General features: G+C 41.0%; 1 long non-coding RNA gene across 11 annotated transcripts in view; it reads left to right on the plus strand.

The window, feature by feature from the left end:
* LOC111160892 overlaps nt 1–17,215 on the plus strand; it is a 48,851-nt gene that overhangs the window by 6,295 nt on the left and 25,341 nt on the right. For 10 of the 11 annotated variants that reach the window (XR_002641511.1, XR_002641507.1, XR_002641510.1 and 7 more), the window contains exons 2-4: nt 3,689–3,829; nt 4,456–4,641; nt 13,105–13,220. This is a non-coding gene — a long non-coding RNA (uncharacterized LOC111160892). The remainder of the gene's footprint in view (nt 1–3,688; nt 3,830–4,455; nt 4,642–13,104; nt 13,221–17,215) is intronic. The other variant, XR_002641512.1, reaches the window with a different exon arrangement.

Consider the following 17,215-nt stretch of genomic DNA (forward strand, 5'->3'; position numbering starts at 1 on the left):
TTTCCATTCACCAAAGATATTTTTAGCATCTCAGAAACTCATTTATTTACCTCATTCATTATTCTTTATAACAGGTCTTTTTCCTATTTTACAGGTGGGCCAGCTAGAACACACTTCAAGCTAGATTGATTATAAGGCCTCCACCAGGGTCCAGCAGTTAGTCAGTTATACCATGTACTTCAGCATCAAGTTTGGAGCTTCATCTCTAGAAACTCATTTTGTTAAATCCTAACTGAAGAATGTGGCCATATCATACCTTGGTGCCTTATCCCTTGACCCCCTCCTTCCTGCACAGCTCTTTGCAGTGAGAATATGGAAAGTAACAAACTGATGTGAGCTAAAACAGAAAGGTAGGCCAAGGCAAATGTTTACCAGGTCTGAATGCTAACAGACAAAGAAATGGGGTTTCTGAAATACTCAGAAGTTAGGAAGTCCAGTTAGGAAGCCTGGACTTCCAAGAGCTTAGGGCCTTTCCCTTTACCCTCCCTAACCTTCCACACATTGTCTTGGTAACCTGCCTCTGGGTATAATGTGATTCATTTCATGTCATTAAAAAGTTGAGAGCTCCCAAGTCCAATTCAAGAAAGCTATATCTAAAACAAACAAACAAAAAAGAGAGAATATAGAATAGTCTCATTCTAGGAGTAAAATGGTAGGAAGGGCCCTCACAGCATTGTTTTTTGAGCTGCTTATTGGATTTTTCCCAGCATCTTATTATAGAAAAATTTTAAATATACATACAGAAAAGTTGAAGAATTGTATATTGAAAACCTATCTACCTACCAATTGGATGTTGCAATTAACATTTTGCTGTATTTGTTTTATTGCATATTCATCCATCTTTGTCGGATAGGTTTTTAAAATGATTGTGGTGGTGTCCACTTTGAGCTCATCTGTATCTGACCCACATGGTACTAAAAAAAATAGTTTCTTTTTATTTTTATCTGTATTTCCCAAGTTGGAATGGATACTACTGCAGCCTAACTATGTGTAAGCAGATCTGCCTGGCAGTGAGATTCCAGGGAGAGAAGCCATTTGACGTCTTAAGGAAAATGGTTATAGCTCACTGTTTACTGGAAATGGTAGGAGAAGGAAAGATGGAAGTCCTGGTCCAGTGCCAATGAATCCTTCCAATAAAACATCACCTACACTTCATTCACTTTACTGCCTGGGGCTGGTGGGGGGTGGGGCAGGGAAATGGGTCATTTTCCCAGCAGCTTCTACTTGGTTCTTAACTTAGACTTGATGAAGGAAAAACAATGAAGTCACATAAAAATGCCACCTAGATGATTGAGGATTAGCACAACTCCTTAGAATATTAGAAGATGGATTTTTAATTTGGAGTACTGTCAAATAATACTCTTTTGGACCTTTTCTATTAGCAATAGCCGCAGAGTCATTTTAGGAAGCACCACAAACTGAACTCTAATTTCTCTTCATCATGAACATTGATAATGGTAAACGTTACCAGTTTCTGTCTGTCTCCCTTCATTTAGTCTCAAGGGCAGAGACTGTATCTTACTCATCTTTGTAATTCTCCTAGTAATGTTTGAATTCATAAAAAATGTATTATTGCATTTAATACCTATCACATGGGCAAATACTAAAAAAATGTTACTGGTGTTGGTGGGGTTATCCAGTTTCAGTGTAGTTCTTTGTAGGGGCAGTTTGGCTATATATATTATGGCAAAATAAGTATTATATGTCTTTTGACCACACAGTTTCATTTCTAGGGATATACCCCAAAATATTCTAAAGAAATCCTAAAGAAATATTCTAAGGATATCCTGAAAGATGTAGGTATGGGAATGTTTACAACGTTCATAGCAATAAAAAGTGGGGAAAAAAAACCTTAGCTATTCATGAGTGATCATTTGGATAGGTAAAATATTATTCATGTAATATTACAACATGGCATTAAAAATAAAAATAGTCTTGTAGATGAATATTTTACTTGGGAAGATTCTCAAGTATATTAATTGAAAAAAAAAGCTAGAGGGCAATAATATGGTTTTCATCCAGTTTTTGTGAAATAAAAATTAATGTTTGTGTACATGAAAGTAATTGGAGAAACATACCCCAAGTGTTAAACTTCCTGGGATTCTGCGATTTTTACTTTCCATCCTTAACGTATTTCTGGAATTTTTTTCATAGTGTACATTTATGACTTCAAAGTTAGTCAAACATGGAAAGTATTCCCATTTTGAAATTTGTTGACTTAAACAGAAGTGGAATAAATTGAGTGGCAAGGGGGCTGGGAACTGGAGTAGTTTAGTTTAGCAAAGAGCTAGGTGGAGTGGGAGAAGGGAGTGGTGGAAATAAGATCTCTGTCTTCAGAGAGAGGCATTAACTACCAACCACTTTCTGTTCTTGGCTCCTTAGTGCAGGCAGTTCATAGTAGGTGTCTACATTTACATTTGCCATTATTTCCCAATTATGCCCTATACAAATTTCTTTCCTGTTCTTGTCCCTCACGGCTGTAATAAGCTCAGTTGCTAGTGGCTGCTGCTGCTTGTAGGTGTGCAGATCTTTGTCTAGTAACAGCTGCTTTACTTTATCCAATAAAGAGATGGCTCGAGCTGATCAAGGCTCCTGCTCCCTTTCCCCAATGCCTGGCAGCATGAAATATTCCCCACTTATGGTGGGAGAGCTTTTTGCCTGGCTCTCATGATTACTAGTAGATTCTAAGACATTTTTGCCGACAGGGAATGCAGTAGTTAAAAATGAGCCCTGAAAAACTGCTCCTTGAATTTTCCTGGGGTTCAAGGGTTGTCTGCCTCTCACTGGGTAACAAGAAACCTAGTTGCATTTGCTGGTGCTGACAGCATCTAATCATTTTAATAGCTTGGGCTGTGGGCCATTGCTGAATTGCCAGATTTCTGGGTTGCTTTTCATGCTGAGCAGCTGGGGACTGGGAAACTTAGAGGCATTAGGCTGCTTTCTTAGAAAGAAAGGACCCTTGGGGATCTTTGGCTTAATCCTGTGTGGGTCTTAGGTCTCAGAGTCCCATTCTTCCTAGTGGATGAGTCTTGGGAGATAGGGGAGTAGCCATTGGCCTGCCTAGCTCCCTTTGATCATTTTGGTAACCTGAGCATCGAATAAGGCAATAGATAGTTTAATTCCTTTTCATACACAGTTAAAGTGAGTCCTGGTGGGAATTGAGACTGTGAATGACAGGCCTTGGCCCAGAGCCCAGGGTTTTGTTACCTTTCCTCATTAATGTGAACCAAATGCCATCCAATGACCAGATAGATGGAGGTTTCATCCGCTTTTAGGAAGCTCTTTTAGCTAGAATTACAGAATGGAGGGTCATAACTGCTAGACAGAGAAGGACCCCCAAGGAATCAAGTTTACCCCCACTCAGAGGGTCTAAAGAGGGGAAAAGACTTGTAGGCAGTTAGGAAGATCAGCATGAGTTAATATCTGAGTTCTAACACTTTGATATAGGTGGTTACTTGGTGTCTCAGTATCCAAGTTAATCTCATTTAAAATGGATACAGGAATTATTATTAAATAGTAATTGTTGACATTGCAACAGTCTGCCAGATAAAGTAGAGAGCAAAATCTGAGGTCCATGGTATGGGCTGGATGACTTGACTAAGGTGGTAAAACTAAATCAAAGCTGTATCTCAAACCTTGGCTATTCGGTCTTAACATTTGTTTCTTCTTCCTTCTTGCTATTCTCCAGGTGGCACCAAGTGTGATCAGAAGCCATGCCACTGGTGAAGAGGTATATTGAACCCTGCCTGGCCCAGTGAGGTTACTAGAGAATTGGGAGAGGCTTAGATCAATGTCCTGCGCATGGTTATCTACTCATTGTGAAGTCTTGGTAAGTGGCTAGTGGCTTTGGCGGGCTAGAACAGTTAGTGGGAAAGGGCAGGGAAGGTGGTCTTAGTTGGTGTTAGGTGATTACTTGATATTTTCCCCATCACAGTATGAATAAAAAAATGTCTTAAAATGTTTAGACTATGTTTGAAAGTAATGAGAACCTTTCCTTTTTTCATTCTTCCATTTTTGCAGATGAGGGAATTGCTTATCTTGCCCAAGATTATAGCTGGTTGGTGTAGGAAATAGATTTGGATGTAAGCCAGTGCTGTGTCTTCTACCCAGTGCTTCCTCTAGGTTCCATCTGAGTCCAAGGAGGCCATGTAAGACAGAAATGTTTTTTATTCCACACGGAAAGATTTTTTTATAAAGATTTTTATTTATTTATTTGACAGGCAGAGATCACAGGTAGGCAGAGAGGCAGGTGGGGGGCGGGGAGGCAGGCTCCCCGCTGAGCAGAGAGCCCGATGCGGGGCTCGATCCCAGGACCCTGGGATCATGACCTGAGCTGAAAGCAGAGGCTCTAACCCACTGAGCCACCCAGGTGCCCCAGCACACTGAAAGATTTTTATAATAGTTTGTTCTTGCCCAGTGAAGGGAGTGTTCATGGTGTAAAAATTTTTTACACAGAAAATCACCTGGGATGCCTGTTAAAAATGCAGATTCCTGGGCAGCCAGAACCTTGTCATTGGTCAAGAGCAACACTAAGACCTACCTGTCATTTATGTTGAGGCTTCTTGCCCAGTGGGTTCATCAGCAAGCCAGAATGAAACGCCATTGCCATGGATGTCCTTGTGATGCAGTTGGGAATTCTTGGTAAGTTGCCAGTGGTTTGGGTGGAGGTTCCCCAGTTGGGGGTAGAGAAGAAATGGTTGTGATGTGGCACTTCCTCCCTTCCTCTAAACAGACAGTTATTAAGTGCTTACTAGTTGCCAGAGACTATTCTAGATAATAACAGAGTTCTGCCATCATGGAACTGTCATTCTTATGAAAGTAAAGAAAGGAATAAAGAAACAGTAAGAGCATAAAGTATCATAAATGTTCCATTAGGGTATGAAAATGGGGTAAAAAAATGGGTGGGTTAGACTAAGCAACACCTTGTGTTTTTCCCCCACTTCCCATTCTCCCTTTTAAAAAAAAAAAAAAAGATTTTATTTGGGAGCAAAGGAAAGCAACTGAGTGAGCACAAGTTGGGGGAGGGGCAGAGGGAAAAGAAGAGAATGAGTCTCAAGCAGACTCCATACTGAGTGTGAAGCTCGATGTGGGGCTTGATCCCACGACCCTGAGATCATGACCTGAGCTGAAATCAAGAGTCGGATGCTTAACTGCCTGAGCCACCCAGACACCCCCCCCCTCCATTTTCCCTTTTAATACTTGCCACGTCTTTCAGTACAGTGGAGGCTGACTGAGCTGAGTCTGGGAGGGTCACAGATGATGAAAGCAATCTTTTTCCTTTTTGTAACCCCTCCCTAGGCTGAATTGTGAAGGATGTCTTTTGGAAAGTGTTTTAGAGAGTCTGCTAGCTCTTCCACGTGAGTGAACGTGTAACAGAAGAGGGGATCCTCTTGGTGATTTAGGTAAATAGGGAAAGAAAGGACGACTGCCCTGACTCTTGTCAGGGAGGCTCATAGAAATGTCATTTGCGGGGACCAGTGCCTTTAAAGCCTACAGTTTATTCTGTAGTACATCCTCCTCAAAACAGTTGGGGTAAATTACATGCTTACCCAGTCTGTGATCACCCCTGCAAAGGATCCGAACTGTAATGGTTCCCAAGTAAACCAGGTAGCATGAGCTACTTGTCACAAATATTGTCAATATGACACTGATTATACTTCCCTTATGGGGGGAGTCTATTCTTTTTAACCAGATTTGTTGGGAGCTTTTATCAGGCAGTGGAGCTACATATATCTTGTCAAAAGTCAGCTCATAGCAGAGACTCATTATTTCAGTGGCAGCCAAGTATATAGCACTTTGGGTTACTAATTTCAGAGGCAGCAGGGTCTTCGATTGCACTTAAATCAACTGGACTAGTATTTGTTTTTAGCTCCTAAGGGGTCTGCCTCCTCATAGGCTCCAGGGAGCGCTTAAATGGTCCAGAGTTAAAGTAGGCAGCATATATAGTATAATCATCCCTGGGATACCTTTGCAGAGGCCCACCCTGACTTTAAGCTTTTTTAGGGAATGCCAGATCATTCATTGCTGTCTGCTGTTTTTCATAAAAGTAATAAATGTCACCTTTTCCCATGAGGATGGTCTTGAGATGGTGCCTTCATAGCATAATGTTCCTCATATGATCTCTGGCATATTTGGATAATTTCTACTGCCAGTATTTAGATAATTAGCCTGCACAGGGAACTGAAATGATAGGAAAATTGTCTTTTCCCTAAGGAGAAGCCTGGGCTAGCCATTTATACAAAGGGGAGTCCCTGTATTCCATGTCCTTCACGACTTTTTCTTTTAAGATTTTATTTATTTATTTGTCAGAGAGCAAAAGAGAGAGAGCACAAGCAGGGGCAGCGGCAGGCAGAGGGAGAGAGAGAAACAGACTCCCCTCTGAGCAAGGATCCTAATGCAGGATTCAGTCCCAGGACCTTGGGATGATGACCTGAGCCAAAGGCAGACGTTTAACTGACTGAGCCACCCAGGCGTCCTCCTTCACAGCTTATTTTAAAACAACATCAGTCTTGTATAAGGATATGAGTGTTAGCATGCTGTCAGAAAGCAAGTCTTCCTCTCTCTTTCTTTATATGGGCCAAAATGGGTTGTATAAATCTGGCTTTTGCTATCTGAACTAGGGCTTCCCTATTCCCATTATCTGCTCTTTATTTTTGTTGACAGCAGGTCTGTTTTTTTTTCTTTTATCTCTCTCTTTAGGCTCGCCATAACGCCTGTAGGAGCACCCATGCATGACTTTTAAAAACTTTGTGCCTGAGGTCATATAACAATAACAGTGATTATCAGTTAATTATAAGTGCCTTTCCTGTTCTGGGCAAGTGCTTTACACATATTTGTCATCTCATTTTAACTTAACAGTAACTCTGTTAAGGAAGTCTGATTTATTACTGCTTTGTAGATAATAAAGCTGAGGATCAGAGAGGTGGTTTCCCCAGCATGCCACAGGGAGCCAGTGGTGGAACTGTATGTGCCACACTCCAAAGATCTTAACTACCTTACTGTACTTGAAGCACTACAATGTGACGAGCATATTCTTCGCCATTGGGATATCCTGTCTCCTCATGGGGCCCTTGTCACTGTCTTCTTCCAGGACAGGGGCAGGTGCGAAGGGTTTGTTTTCAAAGGGGGATACAGATGTGCAAGAGAAATGGTGTGAGGGATGTGTAGGTCCCTTCAGTTTCTGGAAATAACCACTTTGGATGAACTAGCATTCCCCCCCCCACAGCTATTCACTGTGTGTTTATCATTGTCTTTTCACCTTTGAGTATTCTCCCCACCCCCATGCTCCTGCGTGATGTCTGTGTTAGACAATATCCATGGGGTTATGTTTTCTTCTACCCCAACAAAAAGGAATCAAAGGAGTCAGAGTCACAACTGAAAATCCACTGCTTACACAGTGTTAGTTCAGGTGCAGGCACACCAAGGGCTAGAGCAGCTTGCTGTGCAGATCAGTATGTGCCTGCTGGAATTCAGCATAAACACTGCATTCTGCCAGTGGACGGTACTGATAAAATTACCCTTTGTACGTAGTGAGTGGAAAATAACAGGGATACCGATCAGTTAATGCTTCCATAAATTATATTGCTGGTAAGGTAACAGTGTCCAAATAGTTGGCATAGACTAAGGTTTGGCCAGCTCTGGCCCACATGGCAGCTTGTTTTTGCAAATATGTGGTTTTGTTGGAACAGAGGATCATGCTTATTCTCTGTTGCTCACGGTTCCTTTTGTGCTGCAGCAGCACTGAATAGTTGCAGTGGACTCTAGCCCCTCACAGAAAGTGTGCCGACTCCAGGCATAGGTTAAATGTACTCTGTCTACAGATCCACATTTATTGGAACATAGCACCACATTGATGTGTGTGTTGTCTGTGCCTGCTTTTTGCTCCAGTTCAGAACAGTGAGGCAGAAACCATATGGCCTGCAAAGCCTAAATTATTTACTACCTGGCCGTGAACAGAAAACCTTCGAGGTTGCTCTTTTGCAATAGTTACCAGATCCCTTACAAGGATCATCTTTGATGGCTTTAAATGCCTCATTAGCGGGGCGCCTGGGTGGCTCAGTGGGTTAAGCCTCTGCCTTCAGCTCAGGTCATGATCTCAGGGTCCTGGGATCGAGCCCCGCATCGGGCTCTCTGCTCAGCAGGAAGCCTGCTTCCCCCTCTCTCTCTGTCTGCCTCTCTGCCTACTTCTGATCCCTCTCTCCGTCAAATAAATAAATAAAATCTTTAAAAAAAAATAAATAAAAAAAATAAATGCCTCATTAGCAGTTTTGTCATGGACTATTAGGGACTGTTTTTCTCTTAAAATATGTGGGGGAGATTCTCACTTCCTTATTCCCAGATGTGATTCCCTGGCCAATTCCAGAATACTCACATTCTTGGTGAGCTTCAGTTGTGGCTGGAATCCTGTTAGTGATTTCTGGTATTGTTGGCTCCTTTGTTTTCAAGAACCAGACTTCTCTTGGGCCATCCAGGCGATTTGGACCACCTACAGCTAAGCGTGGCCAGCCTCCAAGATAGACAAGGATTGCCTATGAATTCAAATACAGAAAACCCTGTATTCGAATAAAGACAATTAAAAAAATAAAATTCAGTTTCCCCTCTGAGGAAAATGGTCTGAGGATTAGACATGGTGGTTCAAAGACCGATCTGGGAATGTCGGCAATAGGGGCTTGTATCCTACTTCTGGTATGTCACCTTTAACATCTTTTTTAAAATAAATATTGGATATAGTTAATGTATAGACCCAATGTTTTGATACACATTGTGAAATGATTACTATAGTCGGATGCCAAACTGTCTTCTCATTTACTTAAAATTTTCTAGGAAGGCACCTGAAATATACTCTCTTAGCATATTTTCAGTATTCAATACAGTATTAATTGTGGATACCATGTCATACATCATGTCTTAATTCCTCTTTATCACTCCTTTTCTCTTTTTTTGTTTCTGCTTCCTCATATCTACTCAAGCTTTAGTTTACCTCCTAGCTTTGTAGTCTGCATCCTCATAAATTTTCAATTACTCATCATTAAACCTTGCTTATCTCTCTGGTATCCTTGACTGTATCTCATGTTTCCCAACTCTGTCCTTTACGGTTCAACTCTCTTGGCTCTGGGCCTCACTGTCTTTGCATTTCACAAACTTCATTGTTTAGTGCAAGAATTTCAGTGGCTTAGCTCACGGCTGCTTGGGTAGTCACTTTCTGAGTTATGCAGTAACACAGCACTTGGGTGGTGTATTTTACACCTGGTACATTCTCCTTTGGATGACAAGACAGATCATATTCTAAAATTTATTGCTGTCTAGGACTTTTCTCCAGAACTACCTCTGGCTGGGACAGTTTACCTTAGATGGGACTATGAGTGTGGCTACCATTTAATTGAGATGTGTTTGTATTACATTTTTACATCTTGACCTCTAAGTATATGTGCTCATCATTTCAAATATTCATTTCTAAAGATGCTCTGTCTGTACTTTTCCAACTTGTACTTAAGTATAAATGTTGGAGAGTAACTAAGTCAAGCCATATGCCATAGTCTGAAGTAATACCATAAGGACACTTTTGAAATTTGCTTTCTAATTTCAGAAGCACTCACCCATCTGTGATCTTCCTTAGCCATTTGAATTTTTGTCTGTTGTGATTGTGTCAAACTTACATTCACTAGATGTATGGTCCTGTGACAATAACTTTGCCACACTTTGAGGTTCTTAAAACCAGCCAGGGTTGTGGTGGATGTATCTGCTCTCTATCCCAGCACCAGGTAATAATCAGGTCTGAATATTTCACATTCCTGCCAAAGTTCTGTTCATGTAGCCCAACTCCTTACTATTTTCTAAATTACATAGGATTTCTGGTTTCAGGATATAAGACACAGGCTTAGGTCAAGAAGCAGGTGTTTATCAGACAGATACACGTAGTAAGGAAAATAGCGATTTCACAGGAATCTCAAGAACAGTGGTATGGAAATTCATCTATGGTGGCTCTAGGGATTAAGCACATGGAATTAGTGGACCTGTTCACTGTTCCATTGACTTGATTCAGCTTTCTATTCTCCTGTCTTAGCTATATTTTCCCTCATTCATATTCTTTTGCCTGGCTTTGCCATTAGCTTCAGATTTCACAGTTAATTACTTTTTCCCATTGTTTCTTCTCAAATTTCAAAGAGTTTGAGCACATCTAATTGGCTTAGTTTATCTTTGTTTGTGTGGTGTTTTTTCATGCTTAGACAGTTTATAGGCCACTGGCAGTGTATAGATTGATCCCACCAACTGTACTCAGGGGAGAGGATATAATACTGGATAATGTGAAACAAAACCTGATCATAAAGGGCTGTGCAACAGCTGTGACAATAAACAGGTCTTTAGAAGGAGGCACCTGGGTAGCTCAGTTGGTTAAGCATCCAACCTTTGGTTTCAGCTCAGATTGTGATCTCAGGGTCCTGACATGGAGCCTCGCATCAGGCTCCACGCTCATCAGGGAGTCTGTTTGCAATTCCCTCTCTCCCCCTCCCCACCATGCACTCTCTCTCTCTCTCTCTTTCTCAAGTAAATAAGTCGTTCAAAATAAAAAAGAGAAGGAAATGGGTATATGTTTGGAACCAGAACTGACAGAATTAGTCCAGTGGTTCTCAGATTTGTGAATCTGTTTTCTATCCATGTTATTCCATGCCTGTTGGAATGGTAACTGAGAATCATGCCTATCTGTAGGCATAGAGAAATCTATAATAGAGACAAAATCGTGCTTTCTAGTGTCAGCACCTCATGATTGTATCAGAATTTGTACATCATTGTTGGAAGGGAAACTGTCAAACCCTGCTTTGCTTTTTTCTTTGAAGTTGCTGTAATACCAGCCACTACGATTGCCTCAGAGCTTCACCCTGAATGGGTACATGTCTGAGTCACAAAGGCAATTGCATAACTAGTGGCTTTGCCACAGTATAAGCTGGACTTCTAAAAAACGTTTCATCCTGGTATGTGGCGGGGATTGTGTGTGATTTTCACTCTAGAGTCATACTCTAACAATTTCAAATGTTTCTTTCTGCTGAGGGTTTTTCATGCAACTATATACCTGATACTAATTTCTATACTAATTTGGTTCTTTTGGTCCCAGGAAATGAAGTCTCACTCAGCCTACCACGTTAATAGGGATTTACTGTATGTAAACATGTGGAACCTAGTGGAAGATGGGGATTTAGTGGGACTCTGAATGAACAATATTGAATACAGGAACTAGATTGAAGCAGCCCTGAGGTACCTTAACGGCAGTACATTTGGATCATTGCTCTTGTGCGTCACCATTGACATTATGCAGCCACTCTGCGTTTGCCATTTCCCCTAGCTTAGTGGTTTTCTATCACGGTTGTACTTGAGAATTAACTGGGGAACTTTAAAAATAAACCAAAGCAAGATATTGTGATTTAATTGGCCTCGAGTGGCCCCCAGCACCCACATTTTTAATAAAACTTCTTCCCACTCTTCATTCTTCTTTTGCAATCAGCTGGCTTCCCCAACCTTTATTTCTCTACCTTCTACCTTCTGCTTCCTTGTGGTACTCATGGATTGTAGTACCTCATAAATTTGCCTTTTCTTGGCCTGCATGAGCTCCCTTAAAGCAGAGGCTACAGATAAGACAGCATAGTTGAAGAATCTACTGCAAGGGTTGGCAAACATTTTCTGTAGAAGTCCCAGATAGTTCATACTTCAGGCTTGTGGGCCACACAGTCTCTTCTGCAACCATTTGCTTGGAGAATCAGCCACAGACGACTAATACAAAATCTGTTGGCAGCCGGAGTTGACTCATTGGCTCTAGTTTGCTGACCCCTAATCTATGCCCTTCTTGTTTAAAGTAAAACTTCCTATTTATTCTTTCTCAATATTTTCTTAGCTACTCTTCCCTAATTTATTATTAACTGAATTTAAGAAGTATTTTGTAGGGGGTTCCTGGGTGACTTAGTTGGTTAAGTGGCCGACTCTTGGTTTTGGCTCAGGTCGTGATCTCAGGGTCCTGGAAACAAGCCCCTCATCAGGCTCTGTGCTCGGTGGGGAGTCTGTTGGAGGATTCTCTCTCCCGCTCTGCCTCTCACCCTGCTTGTGCACACTGTCTCTCACTCTTGCTCTCTCGGTCTCTCTCTCTCAAATAAATTACTACAAGAACTATTTTGTAAAATTCTGCTTTGTCTAGGGGCACCTGGGTGACTCAGTGGGTTAAGCCTCTGCCTTCAGCCCAGGTCATGATCTCAGGGTCCTGGGATGGAGCCCTACATTGGGCTCTCTGCTCATCAGGGAGCCTGTTTCTGCCTCTCTCTCTGCCTGCCTCTTCTGCCTACTTGTGATCTCTCTCTCTCTCTCTCTCTCTCTGTCAAATAAATAAATAAAATCTTTAAAAAAAATTCTGCTTTGTCTAAAGAATTCACTTGGGGATATTGTAATAGCATTTGATTTGGACATTCATTTGGTCAGATTTAACATGTTTGCAACATTTCTTCTCCCCTTCTAAAAACATTTATTAAACTCTTTATATCCTAATAATCATAATTTTCATCATGTGAATCTCTAATTTCTTAAGTCATTCCTTGCTTATTTGATGCCGTATATAGCCAAAAATTAGATTGTTTTCTATTAATTTTAATAAGTGGTTATTTTTCTTAGATTATTTCAAAATGGAAGTGCTGTTGTTCCTGGTTATAAAGTGAAGAGGTACTTATAAACAATTCAGATAACACAGGATATAAAAAATACAGTCAAAATAAGCTATAATCCCATCATTTAACCAAAACCACCTTTAAACTTTTGGTATGTAAACTTCCTGAATGTGAGGCTGTCTTAGTCTAATGTTATTGAGCATTTATTTTATCTAATTATGCCACCTGTTCAAATTCTGTACCGATTAAGCAATTTTATGATATAATTTGGCTACAGGAAAAGAATGTTCTTCATGTGGAAACAAGTATTCTGGTTGCATTGATGGGGCATGCTTACAATCTTGTAAATTTAAAAATTGGCTTGTTGAAGATTATTTACTTCTTACATGTCAGCTGTGGTGAATGCCCTTGTAATTTATTTTTATACTTGACTCATCATTTCCTTACCAACTGTAATTTTTAGTCACAGAAGCTGCAATGAATTCTCTCATGGCCCTGAAGTATGGTTTGTTCCCATGGAGAAGAACCTAACAGAAGATTGATAGCGTGGACATGTTGTTTCTGGCATCAGGGATGAGGGTAAGTATGCATTTGGAAGTATTAAAAGAAGATAATGTGGTAATAAAAATCAACAGCTATAGTTTGTTAGGAGAAACTCCCTCATTTTCTAACTGAACCTAGAGAACTACTTTAGACAGTTTAGAGAGAGCATATATAGATCTGAGGCAGGGTTGCTGGAAGTTAGCTACAGTGGGCCACCAAGGGATTTTTTATACTCCTTGAAGTCATCCAAGTAGAGAGAAATGCTTGAACTTTTTTTAAAATTTAAAATAAGAATGACTATTTTTATCTGGAACTTGATAGTAACGTCACTAATTAAAAGTAGGATATAGGATATATTACAACTGAGACCAATAGCTTAAGATCTAAAAAGAACTTTTGCATCACTAAAGTATCTTGCTGGGAACAAGTTAAGGAAACAAATGTACCACCTTTTTTTCTTTTCTTCTTTTTTCTTTTTTTTGAAGAAAGGTACCATCTCAAAACAAAACAGAATGATTTGCCTAGCTAGGAAGATGCTTTTTTTTCCCCCTAAAGAGTGGCTTGACATTTTGTTCTAAGTCAGAAGTAGCTGCCAAGCTGTGAGTTTATGTTCTGTAGATGTAGCCTCATTTATTGACAGATCTAATGCAATGATTTTAACAGATTTGACCATAAGAATAACACTCCCAAACATCTAATTATCATTAATGTAAATAGATGTATGTAATTGCAGTTATAAAAACCCAGTTTTGAAACCTAGAGGAGAATACATAATTTGGCATCTTAATATCAAAAAATAGATGGTTTGTTGGGGGTCACTAGGTCACAGTCCTTAGCATGTAGTTGTACTCACAGCCAAGATACATGACAGCAGCACAATAAGGATATATAACTGTTCTAAAATTGTCATAAGGGAAGAAGAAAGAGAAGGGTGTGGAGAAATCTGTATGCAGGCTTCCATATGTTCTCCCTCCTGTGAGCAGTCGCAGAGTACATCCTCCAGCAACAAAAATGCAGCACCACGTGTGCACTGTTGCTGCCAGGGAAGCCTGTTTGATAGAGACACAGCAGCCCGTGTTTTTATTGCGGACTGGTCACACTGGCACCTTCTGCTTCGTGTGTACCAAAATTCACTTCTCAGAAGGAAAGTACGTGTTCGGTAGGATCCACATTATTTCTACCAGTAATCTAGGCATAGTGAGCCACCTTTATCAGTTAGGAAAAGCTTTCTACCGGGATAGGGAACTGTTTGCCTGTAAAGTTCCCAGGTGCCAGCTAAGGCCAGCCTTGCAAAGCAGGCCTGAGGACAGTAGTCTTAGGCTTGCTTATGTTAACTCTTCTCAGTGTACATGGGTTGAATGTATAATAAAAAATCGGAATTAGAGCATTCCATAATTGATCACATTCATACCCTGTTGAAGGGAAGAGGGTGGGCCATTTTGATAAGAGTGAATTTAAATACATGATTTCTGTTCTATTTGCAGCATGTGAAAAATTTGAGAGTGTCTATCTGGGACTCTTACGTCAAAGTGTGATCTAAGCTTATCTCTGAAGTATTTTTAACAAAATCTTTGACACACTGGCTTTTTCTTTTCTGCTTCCTTTTTTTCTCATGCTGTTGTGACAGTTAACTGTGAAAAGTGTGTTAATTTTAAAATTCTTGTGTCATTTCTTCCCTACACATTAATTTGGAATTTGACATTCAAGGAACCATTCTTTAAGAAATAAGTCTAAGAGGGGGCACCTGGGTGGCTCAGTGGGTTAAAGCCTCTGCCTTTGGCTCAGGTCATGATCTCGGCATCCAGGAATAGAGCCCCGCATCAGGCTTTGTGCTCAGCGGGGTGCCTGCTTCCTCCTCTCTCTCTCTTTCTCTCTCTCTCTGCCTGCCTGTCTGCCTACTTGTGATCTCTGTCAAATAAATAAATAAAATCTTAAAAAAAAAGGGGGGGCACCTGGGTGGCTCAGTGGGTTAAGCCTCTGCCTTCGGCTCAGGTCATGATCTCAGGGGCCTGGGATCGAGCCCCACATCGGGCTCTCTGCTCAGCGGGGAGCCTGCTTCCCCTTCTCTCTCTGCCTGCTGCTCTGCCTACTTCTGATCTCTCTCTGTCAAATAAATAAGATCTTTAAAAACATTAAAAAAAAAAAGAAAGAAGTCTAAGGGAGTGTGAAATTTTTGTTCTGTGGTCTCACATAAATTTAATTAGAAAACAAAGTTGGTTTAAAATAACGGGCCAAGAGATTTAAAAACAGATGAACTGTGCTGTCTGGACATAATTCAATTTAGGTAATCCTGTTTTTGCCCATTATCAGAAATTAAATGAATTGCTGTAACCTTTTTGATATATTTTCCTGGTAAAGTTAAAAATGTTAAGGGGCCCCTGGGTGGCTCAGTTGGTTAAACATCCACCTCTTGGTTTTGGCTCAGGTCCTGATCAGGAGGTCCTGGGATCGAGCCCCAGGTTGAGCTCGCTACACAGCGGGGGGAATCCGCTTGTCTCCTCCTCTCTCTGCCTCCCCTTGCTCACACTCTCTCTCATTCTCTCTCAAATGAATAAATAAATCTTTTTTTAAAAAGTTGAAATCTGTACACCAAAATGTTAACATTAGTTATCTTTTGAGGCAGGTTTAGCTAAGTAATTGTTATTTTGCGGGGGTAGAGGGGTATTGTGGTTTCCTTGATTTTCTTTTTCTTTTTTTTTTTAAAGATTTATTTATTTGACAGAGAGAGAGATCACAAGTAGGCAGGCAGAGAGGCAGGCAGAGAGAGGAAGGGAAGCAGGCTCCCTGCTGAGCAGAGAGCCCGATGCGGGTCTCAATCCCAGGACCCTGAGACCATGACCTGAGCCGAAGGCAGAGGCTTTAACCCACTGAGCCACCCAGGCGCCCCGATTTTCTTTTTCTTAATGAAAATATACTGTGTTGAGGAAAAGTAAATAATTTACTTATTTGGTAGTTTAACAATGAGAGATTGATACTGTTCTGTCACTACCTGTCTGTCCTGCAATTCAATTCATTTCTGAGACCAACTACCCCAAGTTAATGCCATATCCTAGAAGTTAAGGGCAGAGCCTTCCTGAAAACTGCCTTCTCATCAGCAAGTCTTAAGGCCACCTGTATTTCTGACCAGCTGGCTAAATTCGGGGGTTCCCATGGCCATTTCATGTTTGTTAATTTGCTAGAACAGTTTCCAGAACTCCCTGAAAGCACTATACTTACAGTTTTATTATAAAGGGTACAGCTCAGGAACAGCCAAATGAAAGAGATACACAGGACAAGGTCTTGGGGGGCATGGGGGGGCACAGTGTTCTAGGTAAGGAGCTTCTGTACTCTCTCGCCTTGGACTCCAGTAACGTCGCCTTTTTGGCACATCAGTGTTTACAATAATCAGGAAGATCCCTGAAGTCTGAGTGTTCAGAGTTTTATTGGGGGTCTTACTATGTTGTTGGCCACTTGATTAAGTTCAGTCTCTAGCCCTTCTCTCCTTAGAGGTCTAGGAGCTGGGGCTGAAAATTCCCTCCTTCTAATCCTGTGCATGGTCTTTCTGGCATGGCCATCCCTTCTCTCTTTAAACTATCCTAAGGCCCGCCTTGAGTCACCCCATAAGCATAAACTCAGTTGTGGTCAAAAGAGGCTTCTTATGAATAACAAAAGAATACTCCTTTCTCTCCGTTTTTTGGAGCTCTGTGCTATCAACAGGGGACAAAACAAATTTATTACACCGTTTTGTATTTTACCTCTGGTTTTGTAAGGTTTTTGTTACGAGGAGCAAAATGATAGATCCAGTGAGAGGATCATAATTTGTAAGGCTGCAGGGGATAGTGAGCAGTAAGGGAGGTAGGGATTTTGGTAGAAATCCATGAAAGGAACTGCTGAGTTGGCTGTGCCTCTCTTGGCTGAAAATTAGAAAGCCATTAGGAAATGGAGGCATCTGGAAAAACCCTCGATGTTTCTTCATTGGGTATATTTGGTCTACATTTCTGCTCTATCACCCTGCCTTTGATTGTTTTTGTTCCCTCCTATGTCCTTCTTTA

This window comes from Enhydra lutris, unplaced genomic scaffold (genome assembly GCF_002288905.1).
Source record: "Enhydra lutris kenyoni isolate GAN:26980312 unplaced genomic scaffold, ASM228890v2 scaffoldscaffold79, whole genome shotgun sequence".
In the NCBI taxonomy this organism is placed as follows: Eukaryota; Metazoa; Chordata; class Mammalia; order Carnivora; family Mustelidae; genus Enhydra; species Enhydra lutris.